Source organism: Macaca nemestrina, chromosome 6, assembly GCF_043159975.1.
Source record: "Macaca nemestrina isolate mMacNem1 chromosome 6, mMacNem.hap1, whole genome shotgun sequence".
Classification (NCBI taxonomy): domain Eukaryota; kingdom Metazoa; phylum Chordata; class Mammalia; order Primates; family Cercopithecidae; genus Macaca; species Macaca nemestrina.
In genome coordinates, this window is record NC_092130.1 from 113,804,980 (window position 1) to 113,821,221 (window position 16,242).

General features: G+C 46.8%; 1 long non-coding RNA gene across 2 annotated transcripts in view; it reads right to left on the reverse strand.

The window, feature by feature from the left end:
- LOC139363870 (uncharacterized) overlaps positions 1-15,988 on the reverse strand; it is a 253,128-nt gene extending 237,140 nt beyond the window's left edge. Inside the window, exon 1 of one of the 2 annotated variants that reach the window (XR_011624966.1) lies at positions 15,651-15,988. This is a non-coding gene — a long non-coding RNA (uncharacterized lncRNA). The remainder of the gene's footprint in view (positions 1-15,650) is intronic. The other variant, XR_011624965.1, reaches the window with a different exon arrangement.
- Between the last annotated feature and the right edge of the window lie 254 nt (positions 15,989-16,242).

The window sequence follows — 16,242 nt, forward strand, 5'->3', positions numbered from 1 at the left end:
CTGTGTCCCAGACCGCAGTACTGGTCCATGCCCTGAAGACGACACCCAGGAAAGTGGAGGTATGGACAGAGGCAGCCGGTGCCTGAGGAAGCCTCATGGGACAGGCAAGGCCCCCACGTCCAGTCTCAGCCCCTCTTTTGGCCACATGTGGGTATTCGTTCTTCCTTTTGGTCTTCCTGAAAACACCCGTTTGACCCTCCTGCGCTTGGTGGAGATTCATAGTAACCTAAGGTGGCCCATTCTCTGCAAATGCTGCTGGACCTTCCAGCCCATTGGCTGCTGCCTCAGTCTCCCTCCACCGTCCTGGGGCCACCCCGACCTTGCCTCAAGTTGCCCCTAGGTGGCTCGGAAGCAGATGTGCAGCCAGCACCCAGTGGGGCTGCGCCGAGGTGGGAGCCATCCCGCGAGGCGCGGGCATGGGCAGAGCTGGCGGGTGGCTGGGAAGCCATTTTCATCGAGTGCCCGGTTCCCGGAGCGGGGGACTGGGGTTGCTCCCTCTGGAATCCAGGGGGGGTCACCTGCCTGGGCCGCCGGCTCGCAGGGATCCAGCCGAAGCCTGTCGCCCCCAGAGCACCGGTTCTTATCTCGGGAACCCCAGGTGCCCCCAGGCCACCCGGATGTGGGGCGGGGATCTCAGGGGCGGGGTCATCCCGGGACGACAGTTACCTCCAGGCCCAGGGACCCGCGACTTCCCGGCTTAGGAGAGCCGGGCTCGGCTGAGGCCCGGGGCTGCCCCGTTCTGCCTCCTAGGAGGCAGGCGTCGGAGACAGACGAGAACGTCCGAACCCCGCGCCAGCCGGTCCCCAGCCCCGGCCCATCGGCCCCACTGGAGCTCCCTGCACCCTTCCGGTCTCTTAATGGCCAGTCTACGGGTCTCGGACAAAGTGCAGCGACCACGGCCCCTCAGATCCCGCCACCTCTTCTAGACTGGGGCTCCCGCTCCAGAGCCCTCCAAGCCCCGGCGGTTCCCGGTACCCGGGCCGCAGGGCCCGCCATGGGCGCTGCGAGGCCTGAGGTCGCTGTATCCGGTGGCCTCTGCGGTTCCACTACCCCCACCGAGGGATGGGCGGTCTCTGGGGAGCACAGCCCGCCCGCCAGCATGTCCGCGCTGGCCGGGGAGAGGGAGCCAGGGGATCTACCCGGCTCGTGGCGCTGCTGTGTGCGCCCGGAGAAACCGACCCGGGACTGGGGAAAAGGAGGTGGAGGCCCCGCAGTCGGGCCACCTTGGAGCTGCAGAGCTCAGGAAAGGCCAGCACTAATTTACTCGAAGAGCAAAATTTAAAAGGAAATTTGAGACAGTAATAACAGCGACATCTCAGAGAACGACAGGAAAAAAAAGTTTTGAATCAGGCTTTCGTGCAGGGACTCCGATTTTGCAATAAGCGCTTAATTAAAAATAAAATATATTGATGCGGTAGGCAAGTCGCGTTCCTGGGAAGGTAAAAACACAGTGGACTCCCCCACACCCCAGATGCTCCACCTGCCTGCTGTAATTACAGGGCTTCAGAGAGGAGGGAAAAATCACGACAGAGAGAAATCTGCTTGCATATTTTTCTTCTATTGTGCTGGGCTCATTTGAATTATAATGTGTTGCAGGCCGGAGAAGAAAATTTTGTGCCTTGAATAATGAATCCCCCTGGAGCCCACTGTACCTGTACTTCTCTTTAGTGTCCACTGAGAATAACGTGTTCGACATTCAAGTGACAACACTGGAAAGCATTTCAAAGCCCTGGAGCCCCAGAACGCTGCACACCCCGACGACTCTTCTGCCTGCCCTCTCTTTGGCTTCCAAATGCAGCGAGCTCTTTCTTTACTGAAAATGTGTTCATCTTTCACACACATCCTGGATGTACCACAGAAAAACAGCACAGATAGGTAGGCTCTTATTTCTGAAGCTGAGCTGGTCCCGCCCAGCATAAAGCTTTAAAGCTGCTAAGTCTCCAGGATATTATCCAGTTTTTAAAAATGGAAAAACTGGGGACAGGGAGGCTCAATGTCTTGTCCCAGGCCCAAACAGGCTTTTCTGGAGTCACTATCATTCAACTGGCTCAGGCTGGATTTTCATAAGAAAAGATAATAAACATTTACTAATATAATAAAATAGACATCGTTTAAGTCACAAGCAGTAGCCAAACCTTTGGGACATTCTATGGTGCTGAACAACTATTTCATAGAGGCTTTAATGTTAAGGAGCAAGTGCAGAAAAAAATCTAAAAATTTCAGTAAGATGAGAAAATGAAAGCTTTACAAAACAGTAGAAGAAAGTAGTCTCTCATGCCTAAACTTCTAAATAAGTTTTTTGTTTGTTTGTTTTGGGTTTTTAGTTGAGCATTCTTTCTGCTTTGAAATAGACTCAGAAGCCTTTTGAAAAACAAGTCACTTTTGGCCAAATATATTAAGGTATAACCAGATGATACTATAGATCCATTTAGAAAAAAGAAAGTTCTTTACTGACATGAAAGGATTTCTAAGACATATTCGTAAGTAAAAAAAGCAAATATATTACTATTTGTATAGGATGAAAAAATAAAAGAAACACGCATGTACATACTTGTTTGTATAGCCATAGACTATCTCTCTGGGTGGGTATTGCCTTTTAAGAGGGGAAGGCTGAGGTGGGAGGACAGAGTTTTTCTCCTTTATCTAAATCAGGGATGTCCAATCTTTTGGCTTCCCTGGGACACATTGGAAGAAGAAGAATTGTCTTGGGCCACACATAAAATACACTAATGATAGCTGATGAGCTAAAAAGAATTGCAAAAAAATCTCATAATGTTTTTAGAAAGTTTATGAATTTATGTTGGGCCACATACAGCCTTGAGGGCCACAGGTTGGACAAGCTTAATCTAAATCCTTTGTTATTTTGGTTTTAAACAATGTAAATGAATTGTTTGCTTAAAAAATAAATTAAATATAATAAGTATTAACGTCATTCAAGTAATAACACAGCCAAGTGATGGAGAGAGGAATGGTGAGGGTAACAGCCAAAAATCAGGATAATCCTGATTTTTACAGGTAATTGTAGTCATTACTTCTACATCTTTTCATCACGTCTTTTAAAACCACTTGCCAAAGGAGGCTGATGTGGAGTTTTCTCCTCTGCCTGCCCTCTGCTCTGCTCTAACACAGGCCCAAATAGGCAGGGAAATGACCTCGCAATGGGTATAGGAAAAAATAGAAAAAAGAAACAAAGACTAGGTTTAATCAGCAAGTTAACAAAGGACAGCTGACTGCACTCATTTACTTTCCGAGCTAGGACATTTTCTTCGTGTCCTGAGAACTATTTCAGGACTTTTTGTAAGTCCCTACTTATTAACATTCTAAGAGCTCTGAGCTGAAATGCAGAGAACCCCAAAGCCTGGGAAAGGCAAGAACTCTGCCAGACCTTGTGGGTCTGGCTGAACCATCTTGAAATAGTTCTTTAGAGTGTGCTGTACCACTTCCAGCAGCCACAAAGGGCAGGCAAGCTGAGAATGTCATCTACATGGCCCGAGATGTTCCCTGCGAGAGCTCCCAGTCTGGCTTTTCAGATGCTCAATCCTGCAGTCCAGCTGATACCCAGGATGCCCAGGGAGTGAGCCCAAACAGCCCAGCTGGGCCCTAAAAGGGGACCATCCACCCCAAAGACACAATATGGAAACTTCCTCTGAGATAGGCTCCCCCTGCCCAAACAAAACAAAAAAACACAGAAGTCCATCTCTCCTTTCACCTGTTCTCTGATTCCCTTTAGCAGAGCCCAAACCTTTCAACACTAAAAGCAGTGTTTCTCAACCTCAGCACTTTAACATCTGCACGAGGTAATTCTGTCATTTGGGGGCTATGCTGTGCATTGTAGGATACCAGCCTGGCCTCTATTTACCAAGTGAGTAGCACTCTTCCCAAAAATGTCTCCAAACATTGAGAAATGTTCCCTGCAGAAGGGGGACAAATTGTTCCCAGCTGTGAGCCACTGAATTAGGCACTAAAGTCCAATACTTCTGAGAGATATAACAACCTTTTCATGTGTTTCATACAATGGTGACCTGTAAATAATGTTTATGAAAATCATTACTAGACAAATAATGTGAGAATAAGAAGTCAAAATTATGGAGAAGGGGTGGCACAAACTACAAATATGCATGCTATTTGGGGTGTTTATATTAATATTTGCTGGGAGTTAGAAATACAATGGGATTCAAGTGACATGAAGATGCGCTGGATACATTCTCTTTACCCCACCCGCCCCTCTAAATGTGCTCTCCACCCTTGTCCACCTTGCTTTGTGCCTCAGGAAGGTGACACTCTGGGCTACGTCGACATGCTCACTCTCTCTCTGGCTCTGTTTGGGTTTGGCCCATGAGAGACACTGGCCAATGGCAGCATGGGAGGAGAATGAGGTTGATTACTCTGGATGCCTCCTGGCCAGATCATGGTTGATTGGCTGCTGTCCTCCTCCACAGGCCATGGCTGCTGTTGGCAGGCTGTCTTCCAGAGCTGCATCTCTCTCTCCGGCATGCAGGAACTACATCACCCCTGGGCCCTGCAGGCCTAGAAGTGGCAATGGTGCCCCACTGTTTTTAGCTTAGGATACTGCACTGTCTTTTGCTCATTTCCCTAAATCCTACCCACACGTTTATAAGTCATACCTTTGCAAAAATCTCCTCCGATTACTCAGTTTGACTGTGCCATCTGTTTCCTGCTCAACCCTGACCTATACAGATGATACAGAAAATCATTTGAGGGCACAGTGGCCATTCTGGGACAGGATTTAGGAATTCTTGGATCCCTTGATCAAACACTAAACTGCCTTGTACCAAAGCAGTTGCTGATACCTCTTCTCTATTTCTCCCTCAGTTACCAAACCCAGGCCTGAGATCTCTCACTCACTACCTGTAACTTGAAAAAGCATTTGCCCCTATACCAATAGTAGATGTTGTCCAGGCCATGGTTAGTCTTCTCAAAACAGGCATGAGCAAGGCTAAAAAAAGAGCATCCATAAAATGGAAAGATAGCAGCTCCCTCCCCTAAGAGACCAAGCTCTATCTGCTTTGTCACTTATACTACAAGGATGACACACTTACCCTTTTGAGAGTGCACTATTTGGAAAACAAGGGTAAATGACCATCTTCCAATGTAGCACAAAATTTCTCCTTTAGGCATAGAATACCTTTGTCTTAATTCTAATGTATCCAAGAGGAGAACTAAAATACACTGGGCACATGGGAGAAATGGGGGTCTTCTTCACTAGCCCCTGGGCTGTGTAGGTTAGACCAGGGGATATCTGCCCTTCCAGGCCTCAGCTGCCAGGAGGTGAGAAGGCACAGAGCCCCCACATAGTGCTGGCCCATGAGCACCCAATGATCTGGAGGGCAGGTGTGGCAAGGATGGCCCCAGGGAGCCAGCTCTGCATCTGGCAGCAGTGTCTCTGGGCCAGGCCGGGACAACAACCTCGATTGTCCCTCTCAACAGTAGCCTTGCTGATCCCGGAGAAAAGAAAGCCATGGGGCCATTTGGACCAAGCCTCTGTAGGAAGAATGCTGCCCTTTCTCTGTAGCGCTGGATCCCAGAGTCATGGAATCAACAGCTCAGAAGCTGGCAGCCTCCTCGGAGGCCTGGGCACCCTCCCCCATGGTCACATGGCCCAAAACACTCTGTTCTTTGTGACAGCTGCTTGGCAGGGTGGGCCGAGGACCTCTGTAGACAAAGATGCTTCAGGTGCCCCTGAACCCCCTGGAAATTGATGAACGATCTCCTTTTATCTGTGCCCCAGCATGTCCAGCTCACCTGGCCCTTGGGCTCCCCACGGCCTGATGCTTGACTGTTATTCACAGTAGAAACAGAGACAGCATCAGATTCAGGGAGCACAAGGGCAACACAAACACCTCCAGGGCTTTTGCCTCATGTGGCTAACGTCAGAGATGTTTTATGAAAACAAGATTGGAGGTCACGTTGCTTCTTGGATAAAAGGAACTTTGCTTCAAAGAAATTTACTTGGTAAACAAAGCTAGGAAAATTGCCAGAATATCACCAGGCACAGCTGGCCACCTTTCAGCTGCCCAGTGTTGCTAGAGCAGGGATCTGGAGACCTGATCACTGAACCCCTGGAGCCCTCCGTTTCCCCCTCTGTAAGAACACAAAGACGGGACTAAATGAATCTCAAAGCTCTTTCCAGCTCTACACTCCGTTCATATTTAGGAACATCCTGTCTCTTGGCACCTACTAAGGAGAAGTTAGCCAAGAAGGAAAAGGGGACAGAGCATAATTCTGCAGCTGGCCTGCCCAAGTTTGAATCCTAGCTCCACTGCTTACTACCTGTGTGACACCGGGCAAGTAATTTAATCTCTCTGTGCCTCAGTTTCCTCATCTGAAAAGTGGGGATAGCTTTAGTACCTGGTTCATAGGGTTGTCATGAGGATCAAACAAAATAACATAGGTAAAGCATTTTGAGCTCACCTAGGGTGGAGTAAGCACACTATTAGCATTTGCTATTTTCCTTACTTTTTTTATTTATACAGAAAGCCATCTGAGTCCTTTCCTGTCGCTAGTTCAGCCTTGCTAAAAGCTTTTGGCAAACAGGTTCTCAGGGCAGGGAATGGTATTTTTCTGGGGGAACTGAAGTCATGCCAACCTTACACTCCCTTCTCAGCTAGCATTCCCCTGTGCTGGCAAGGAGGGTTGGCGAGGAGTATGCAGTTCCTTACAAAATTATGCAGGACACGATGTCTACCAAATTAGAGAGAGAAGTGAAACACAGATGAGGGCCTGTCTGGAGCCTCCATGCAAGCCGTGGGGAAGGCTTGTGTCCAGGTTCTGAGCCTGTGGGAGACTCCTCCACTCACCCACTGTGCACCCCAGCTCCTATCCAAAGCACCTCCTCCCCTCTCATCCCAGGTCTGGCTCAAGGCACTCACTGCCAGGGAGACATCTCATATCATTTCTTGGAAGCCAGAAGCCACAGGCATGGCAGCCAAAGTGCTGGGCAGGAGCTGAAGCTGGGTGGATGCTGAGGAATCACTGTCCCCGTGGACCAAGCATGCAGGCACAGTAGGCAGGGCACGTCTATAGCCTGCCACAGTAACTCCCAGACAGCAGACCTTAGAAACCCAGTCCAGGGAAGGCCCAAGAGTCCCTTCCTGCCAGTCAATGGCCAGACACCCCATTAACAAATACATGCTGGGCTGAGTGCTCTCTATGTCCACATCCCTCTCTACATCCCCCGGCACCTTCCTCACCTGCTCCCTCTTTGTAGAAAGTACCTAGGGGCTCCCTTGCCCTCTGGCTTCTGGTTGGGTTGGGCCAACAGAAGGCAATAATAAGAGAAACAAGGGCAAAAGGACAGTGAAGTCAGGTTCCCTATTTCCCCCAGAAGCCTTTTTTTCAGCCTCAGTTCCCTCGCCTTGACTCCTAGGCCTAGAGGTGACTGAGGCATCTTCCTGTCACCAGCCCCTGTTGTTTGCCATTGACCCTGCCCGTGCCTCTGTCAGGAGCTCTAACTCTCCCCAGCTGCCCCGTGGAGCTGCCGTCTGCTTCCTGTAGGACCCTTAGGTCAGCCAAGTGTTGAGCTAAGAGCTCATACCTCCACCAGCTTTGCCTCTTCTTTTTCTTTTTCGTATTTGTACACAAAAGGGTACATATAACACACATGTGAGATACGAAGCCAGGACCCAAGTTAAAAATATAGAAAAGTTACAGGCTCCCCTGTATGTTCTGTCATACACATGCATATGCATCTTAATAACTAAGAAACATTCTGTGTGTTTCATGGCCAATGCTCATCACCAGAGACACACATGTGGGTGTGCACACACATACACACACAGGCACAATTCACCACAGCAAAAGGCTGGGAATAAAAGAATAACCTTCCTTTTCTACTTCTCAGCCCGCAGCTCACAACTCAGCTGGCCCAAGACACTGTGTGAACCTGATAGCCACACAGAGTTAGACCCCAATGAGTGGAACGCTGGAGAGAGGGAACATTAGAGTAATTCTGATAAGCCCTTCTGCTTTCTAATGGGGAACTAGGACAGAATGCCACACACCCAGGACTTCGGGGCAGCTTTTCTTCCTTCCTGCTGCGATAATCATTACTGTACACAGCCCAGCAATTTGGCGCCTCAGCAACCAGACTCCTGGTAGGTGCCTGGGCTTGACCATTACAGGGGGATATTATGATCATGATTACAGGATGACTGAGCCGTCCAGCAAAGTGACCAGTAATTTGCAATCTAATGGCCATTCAGTGGTCGGTAATATTATGGACCTTACCCTGCAATTGTAAAACAACCAGCCCTCTCTAATGTAGCATTTTTCCCATCAAAAGCCCAGCCTTTGCTTTTGATTTCTGTTAATCAGTAGCTGTGCCAGATTTGGCTTTAGATTTGGAAAAGCTAAACAAGGGAGCATGAAATGATACACTTCTCTTTAGAGCCCCTGAATGGGAAGTTTAGGCAGCTCTGTCAAGTGGGGGAAAAAAAATAAGTGAAAGAAGCATCTGGAAGGCAATTTCATTTCTGAAAGGAGCAACCCCAAAACCTTTGCAGAATGTAGCAAGTGTTGCCTGGAAATCTGGGAGACCAACAAGCCAGGCATGACATACGAAGATAGGTGTGTACACAGGTCCAGTTGGGTCCAATTGGGTGCCCACCACAGCCCATAATCACTGTGTACATGCTCACACATGTATCTGCATGCATGCATGTGTATACATAGAAGAATACAACTTCCTCTAACTACAGGGCTGCCTGCTGGCAAACTCCCAGGTTAGGTTTTGAGGCTCTCTCCCGTATGCTGTTCACAATTCTACCACTGAGCACAGCTCAGTTCCGTCTTCCCTGAAGTCAGTGAGCATAGGTCAGGAGAAAAGACTGTCTGAATTGGAGGTAGATGGATCAGGCCAAGAGGAACAATGGACAAGATGTGATTGTTGTCATTCCTGTACTCCATAGAGTCTAGATTTGGCGTGTCCACCTGCAATAAATTCAGAGGGGGCTTGCAATGGAACTGGAAGGTAAAGAGAGATAATTGGCAAATAGTTAAAGAGAAATAGTTAAAGAGGAAGATGACCAAACCCCCACCCCACCAAAAAAACAAAACAAAACAAAACAAAAAAACAGTTCACACTATCAAGCAAGAAAACAGATACACTAGAAATAATGGTAAACATTAGGTTGACTCCTCCAATCCATTCTACCATAGATTATTAATCTAAGTCAATCAGGCAATCCCAACGGGCATGTGACTGAACCAGAGCCTATGAGACGTGAGAGGAAATTTCCTCCCTCTTAGGAGAAAGCCAGAGAAAGAGACAGTCTCCTTCTTCCTTTGGATATCATCACATCCACATGTGATGTGTGGAACAGCAACAACTATCTTGCTACCAGCCAGATGAAGAAGTTAATATCAAAGATGGCAGAGGGACGAAGCACAAAGAGTATGGGTCCTTCATGATGTCTTTACTCTAACAAACAGCCAAGCCTGGTATCTACCGACTGGATCTTCAAGTTATGTAAGATCATATGTACGTATTCTTTATTAGAATCAATATCAGTGAGGTTCTCTATTAAATGCAGCTTAGAGCACATTAATTGAGATCAGAGCAAAAGCCAGGAGGAAAGGCCAGAGTGGACCCACAGCCAGACTCAGTGCTGATCTGCTGAGAGCTACTCATCCATCCCTCTAAGGCCAGGATCAGCCCCAGAGCAGCCTGGAGCTAGCTGAGTGTACAGGTGTGGAGTTTCCAGCTCAGCTGTCACTCAGGGGTTTGAGAGGGCAGAGAGCCAGCCAGCCCATGATAAAAATCTATTCAAGGGCTACGGAACACAAATGTCCCAACCAGTTGGGCACTCTCCCTTTCCTCTAGAGGCCTCCCCTCAGCCTCTTTCTCAGTCAGAGCCCATAGCTGCCAAATGTAGAGGCTGACTCCTCTGCTCCATGGAGCCCCTCTTAGAACACTGTATCCCCTGGACAGCTGGGGCTTTGGAGCAGTTGTTCCTCTGCAAAATCTCCTCATTCCAGAGTAATGAAAATGCACATTTATCTTTATTTTCATTTATTTACTTATTTTTGAAACGGAGTCTCGCTCTGTCACCCAGGCTGCACTGCAGTGGCACAATCTCGGCTCTCTGCAGCCTCCACCTCCCAGGTTCAAGCGATTCTCCTACTGCAGCCTCCAGAGTAGCTGGGATTACAGGCCGTGCCACCACACCTGGCTAATTTTTTCTATTTTTAGTAGAGACAGGATTTCATCATGTTGGCCAGGCTTGTCTCAAACTCCTAACCTCAAGTGATTCAACCACCTCGGCCTCCCAAAGTGCTGGGATTACAGGTGTGAACCACCGCGTCCGGCCAGAAATGCACATTTAAAGGCATCTTCCCTCACATCCTCTGGCATACTGGGGATGGCAAAAAGATCAAGTTGAGTATGTTTCCAGTAGAAGACAGTATTTCTGACTTTAAGCTTCAATGTTTCCTGAGTTCTTACGCTATTTGTGACTAATATGCTTCCAATAAGAAGGGCAGTCCAAGGATCATCAGTGTTGACTTAATTACCCTTCAGAGATGCACAAGATACCAACAGCAGAAAAATCTCAAAAAAGCACAACTCTTTATTTTGTAGGTGGATAAACACAGAGGTCTAGAGAGATGAGAGAGGTGGTCATGGTGGCACATACTCAAAGATTGATTGTTATTTCTGTCATCAGCTATGACACAAAGTCAAGGTAGGGGTGCCCAGAACATGGTGGCTAATGTTTCCAAATTAATAGTGCCACTTCACAGAGCCCTCTGGGGACAAAGCTACTTTTTCACCTAGTAATTTTTTTAGTCATAAATCATGAGCAACACTGCTGGTGCATCACACTGCTCCGTAGCCAACAGGAACTGATGCAAATGCTTGTTACACATTTTCTAATTTCAGAGATTTTAAAGCTGGAGATCTCTGAGAAGAGGCCAGTGGTTTCAGTATAGGACTCGGGATCAAGATCAACTGGCTGCTTAAGTGTCAGGGACATAATTTAAGATGCCAGTTTCCAAGCTCGCCTCCAGAGGTTCTGATTCCAAAGGTGCATGTTTAAGAAGTTCTCCAAGTGACTTCCCAACCCCTGCTGCCAGTTGGTCCTCCCACCACAAGAGAAGAACATTGAGATTCAAAGGTCCCAGTCGCTTAGCCTGGGAGGGCACAGCACAGCAGAGTCGAAAGACCATGGACCTAGTCCTTCCAATAGAATTGGAATAGCAGCTCTGCCACTCACTGGCTGGGAGACATTGGCAAGTCTCTTAACCCCTCTGACCCAGAAATTCCACTATTAGAAATTCCCCTGAGGCCATAGATTCCCAGTGGCATGGTTTATAATAGTAAAAAATGAACCAACCTAATTTTCCATCAACAAGAGACTAGTTGTATGAATTACAGTACAATTATGCTGCAGAACACTGTGAAGATTCGAAAAGGAAAACAGCAAAACAGCAGCTCAGCTTTGCATGTGCTCCTGTAAGAAGTGGAAAAAGTGGCTGGGCACAGTGGCTCACGCCTATAATCCCAGCACTTTGGGAGGCCAAGGCAAGCAGAAGGCTTCAGCTCATGAACTCGAGACCAGCCTGGGCACGTGGCAAAACCCCATCTCTACACAAACTACATAAATTAGCTGGGTGTGGTTGTGCATGCCTGTAGTCTCAGCAACTAGGGAGGGTGAGGTGGGAGGATCGCTCGAGCCTGGGAAGCAGAGGTTGCAGTGAGCAGAGATCCCGCCACTGCACTCCAGCCTGGGAGACAAAACTAGACCTTGTCTTAAAAAAAAAAAAAAAAAAAAAAAAAGAAGTGACAAAAGCAAGGCATGGTCCAAAGATGACGTCCTTGTCTCTGTCCCCTTCCTGCCTCCTCAGTGGCCTCTTCCTTCACCCTCATCTCTCACATTTTACAGAAGACCCTCAGTCTGGTTGACTTCATCTCACAAATGTCTCTAAGTCCATGCCCTTCCATCCCCACTGTGCCACTTCTATGTGGACTCCTGTAACAGGTCCCCAACCGCTCTTGGCACCTCCAGCTTAGCCCCAGGACACAGTCTTACAAGCAAACCTGATGTCTCTGCTCCCTTCCACCATCAGATCCCTTACCAGGGCCTCGAAAGTCATTCCCAACCCCTCCCTACCTCTTCAGCCTCATCTGTTACAACAACTCATTCTTCAACCACAGAATTTTCAATTCTTAAAATGCATCCGGTTTTCTCTCTTACTTCCAGATCTGATGCTCTTTTCCTCCCCCACCCTTAGTCCTGGCCATACTCTTCATTTAGCTAAGATGTCATCTTCTTCACAACTTTTCCCTGGTCCCCCGCCCCAAGTCCAAGTGCCCCCGTTCTATCCCCTGGCCTCTCCCATCATAGCACGTTTCTTGCCTTCATGTAATTGCATGATACCTTTCAGTGCACCTTAAAGTCTGGGAGAGGAGAGACTCAACCTGTTTCACCCCTAGATCTTCAGGGCCCAGCAAGACCATGAAGCAGATGCTGAATAAATATTTGTCTATTGAATAAACAATAGCGCTTACCACAATGTATTAAAGATTATCTGAGCTCATTGATGGTAAACTCTGTGTGTCAGGTAATGAGGACAGAAAGCTGAATTGGACAGTGTCTGGAACATAGAGAAAATGAAAAGAAAAAATTGTCAAATGAGAGTACAGGAAGGCTATCTTCCTCATGCTGAACATTCGACTACCCCAAGCTCTAAATATCACCGATGAGACACAGAGCATCACACAGCAGTAATCAAAGCTGATGAAATGGGTTAGAGAAAACTGATGAGATTATTGTGGAGGTCAAAGAACTTCATGAATAATCCAATTCTCCTTCAGAAAAACATAGACCACTTTGAAAGTTAATACATTTTTTAAGGTATGAGGAGTGTACCCTAAGAAAAATATTACTTGGAGAAGAATACTAGGTATCTTTTGTGTCCATTATTAGTGTTGAGGACCAGCATTCCTCTTATGTACTTAGACTGCATGCAAGAATATGATCTTTCTCTTCTTTTTCTTTAGTGCACTTATCATAATTTGCAAAAGCATATTTATGTGAGTGTTTGTTAAATACCCAACTCTGTCACTAGTTGTTAAAGCTATGTAAGCAGGGGTAATGTCTGTTTTATATCCCCAGCACCCAGCACAGTGTTCTAGCACTTAGTAGATGTTCAATAAATATTGTCTGAATGAATGAATGAATGAATGAATGAATGAATGAATGAACACACAGAGAATACAGTAGGGAAGCTCATTCATCCTTGGAAAAATATTGAGCATTTGATAGGGAAAAAACCATCATGAAACCACTTTGAAAGACAAGGCAAACAGGAAGGAGGGATAAGCCAAGGTCACTAATGTATCAGATTTTTTAAAAGAGAGAAAGAACCAAAAATATGGAACCAAAAAGAGAGATTCTATAACAGACGATTGACTGATAAATTCAAAGCATTGTTATATCACTGAGCTGTGAATAAAATCCTGCTTACCTAATGCATACAGCGAGTTTATGTATTGTTTGTGTTTTGCTTAGATGGCAACACCATGGCTGGCCCCATCAGCCTCCATGTTCAACTGTCCCAATCAACTGCGGGCTGTAATTAGGGAGTGCTGGGAAAAGGACGTTGGAGAAAAATCAGCTTGCATATTTTTTTCTTCCATTGTGGCTGGCTCATTTGAATGATAATGTATTGCAGTCTGGGGTGTGACATTGACGGCACTGAATAATGAGGCAGCTCTGGACTCCAGTACCTGAGCGGCCGGCCAGTTAGTGGCCAGTGACAAAACAGTAGCAACATCTTTGGGCAATAAAAAGATGATCTCCAAGTGGCAGGCGACAGATGCTGGGAAATACCCCATTGTCAGCTCCATCAGGAGCTTCCATCACTGAAAGCTTCATTTATTTTATTCATAGTCATTTTTCCAGCTGAGATACCTTGAAGGCATCTGGCTGGTGGCATCCTGAGGTGATAAAACACTGGGGTAGGCAACCAAGAGAGGTGCAGAATCTCCATCCCCAGGGATGCTTAACACCCACAGAGCCTGTTAGCTGTTTTCCAAAAACCAGGGGTAAACTTTGTTTGGCTCAGGGGACAGAACCAGATAACAGCTGGAGGGCCCTGCCAGTTTATAGGTTTTCAAATGTCACTTTATTTTTGTTAAGAGGGGCATCCCTTGAAAGACACCAGTATGTGTAGACACCTGGCTCTGGACACCAGAAGCCAGGTACTAGAAACAGCATGGTGGGTGATGAGGAGGGCAGTCTCTGATTCTAGACTGCCTGGGTTTGAAGCCTGGACTGCCACTTATCACCTGCAGGAGAGTGTGTGCCTTGGTTTCCTCATCTGTAAAATGGAAAGATGATCATAACAGCACTTCCCTCAAACACCAGGTAGTTGCAAGGTTTGATTATGTATATCAGTGTCAAATCAGTGCAAAAACAGTGCCTCATCCATATTCAATGCCCACTAAATATTAGCTCTTATCAGCATTGCTCTGTGCAAGTGCCAGGAGACACTCGACCTCCAGATGGCAAAGCGTGACTTAAGGAGATCAGTGTAGACTCTGGAATTAAACTCATCCAGACATTGCTCAGCAACCTGCTAGCTGCGTGACCTTGGGCAAGTCACTTAACTTCCTGAGCCTCAGTTTCTCATATGTTAAATGGCAATACCTAATAGTAACTACTTCATATGGTTGTTATAAGTGATTTATTAAGTAATACGTGCACTTAGCACAGTACCTGGCACATAGCATGGGCTCAACAAATGTAGGATCATAATAATGATGCTAGTCTTATGCTGATAGTATTATTATTACTACAAATTGTCACAAGGAGTTTTGTCTTTAGACAGTAATAGGCTGTCATGAAATGTTCATGTGAGGACTTATCTGTCCGGGTCTGTGTGCTTGAAATCTCACTCTGGCAGCAAGTTAGAAAGTGGAATAGAAAGTGTAAGTCTAGCCAGGGAGACCATTCAGAAGCTTCTGCCGTGATCAGAATAATCAAGGCAGAGATTGGCAATCACAAAAACATCTTTTAAAATTCCTGAAATAACCAGGATCTAAGCACTCGTGATGAACAAATTTTATTCCAGTTTGTTTTACTGCTATGTCATCCCTTCTCCTGTGGTACTAGTAGAGATGGTCTAGTTCACTTGGGTAAAATGACAAGGTGAATGAAGGGATCTCTCTCTCTCTCTCCCTCCCTCCACATACCCCTCACTCCAGTACATATTGTTTAATTTGTCTCAACTGAAATGTGCAGCTCAACGCTATTAATAATACATCACACCAAGACTTCTTCAAACCTTTCTGGAGCAAGACACAATATTAATACACAGACAAATCATGTCAGTGACTTGGGGTTGGGGAGTAGGGGAGGAAGTGATAAGGGGCAAAGATGCTTTGAGTCTGTACCTAGACACCTACCCTGAAAAAGGCACCTTGGGTACCAATCCCCTAAGTCTTCTGGGCCCAGTGCCTCAGAAACCTCCCAGGAAGCAGACTGGAGCCGCTTCCCTTCCCCCAACTTTGGCGTCTAGCCCCGCCTACTTTCGTTCAGTCGACCAGCATTTCACAGAAGTTTGGGGGCACCCACTGGCTCCCCATCGTCTGCTGAACCTCCCCCTTCCCCCCAAGTGACAGGACTCACCTTCTCCATCGATCCTCGGGCTTGTCAGCTGCGCTGGATGCCTGAATGGCAAAGCCCGCCGAACTGGAGCCCAGACAGTGCTCATCATCCTGTCACCAGGACAAAGGGAAGAAATCCCATTATGTCACCTTCCACAAGCGAGAGACAGCGACAATTTCCCCCATAAACACTGCACTGACACTGTTATGATGTATCTCAAGCACTTCTAATCAGTATGGAAGTGGAGAGACTGCGGAAGCTCTTCAGCCTGAAAGATGCCATTCAGCAGGAACTGTAGTCTCCTGTTGTTATTGAAATGACCTGGCTGGGAGCAACCACCACTCTGCACCCATCACATCAAATATAAATATATATATGGCATTTTCTATCTTTTCAGAGTGCATGCACACTGTTCATTTACTCTGGGTGAGCGCCAGAAGTCAGAAGTGTTTTAATTCAGTTCCCTTTTTTTTGCCTGTTTTTACCCATAGCCCTCTCGTGTTTTCTGCCTTCCAAATTTAAAAAGGGAAAAGCTTTTTCCTTCTCCTGAAAGTACTTTTCTTTTTCTAGTTTTGAAGAGAGAGAAGACTTTTATTTTTATAACTTCCTCTTG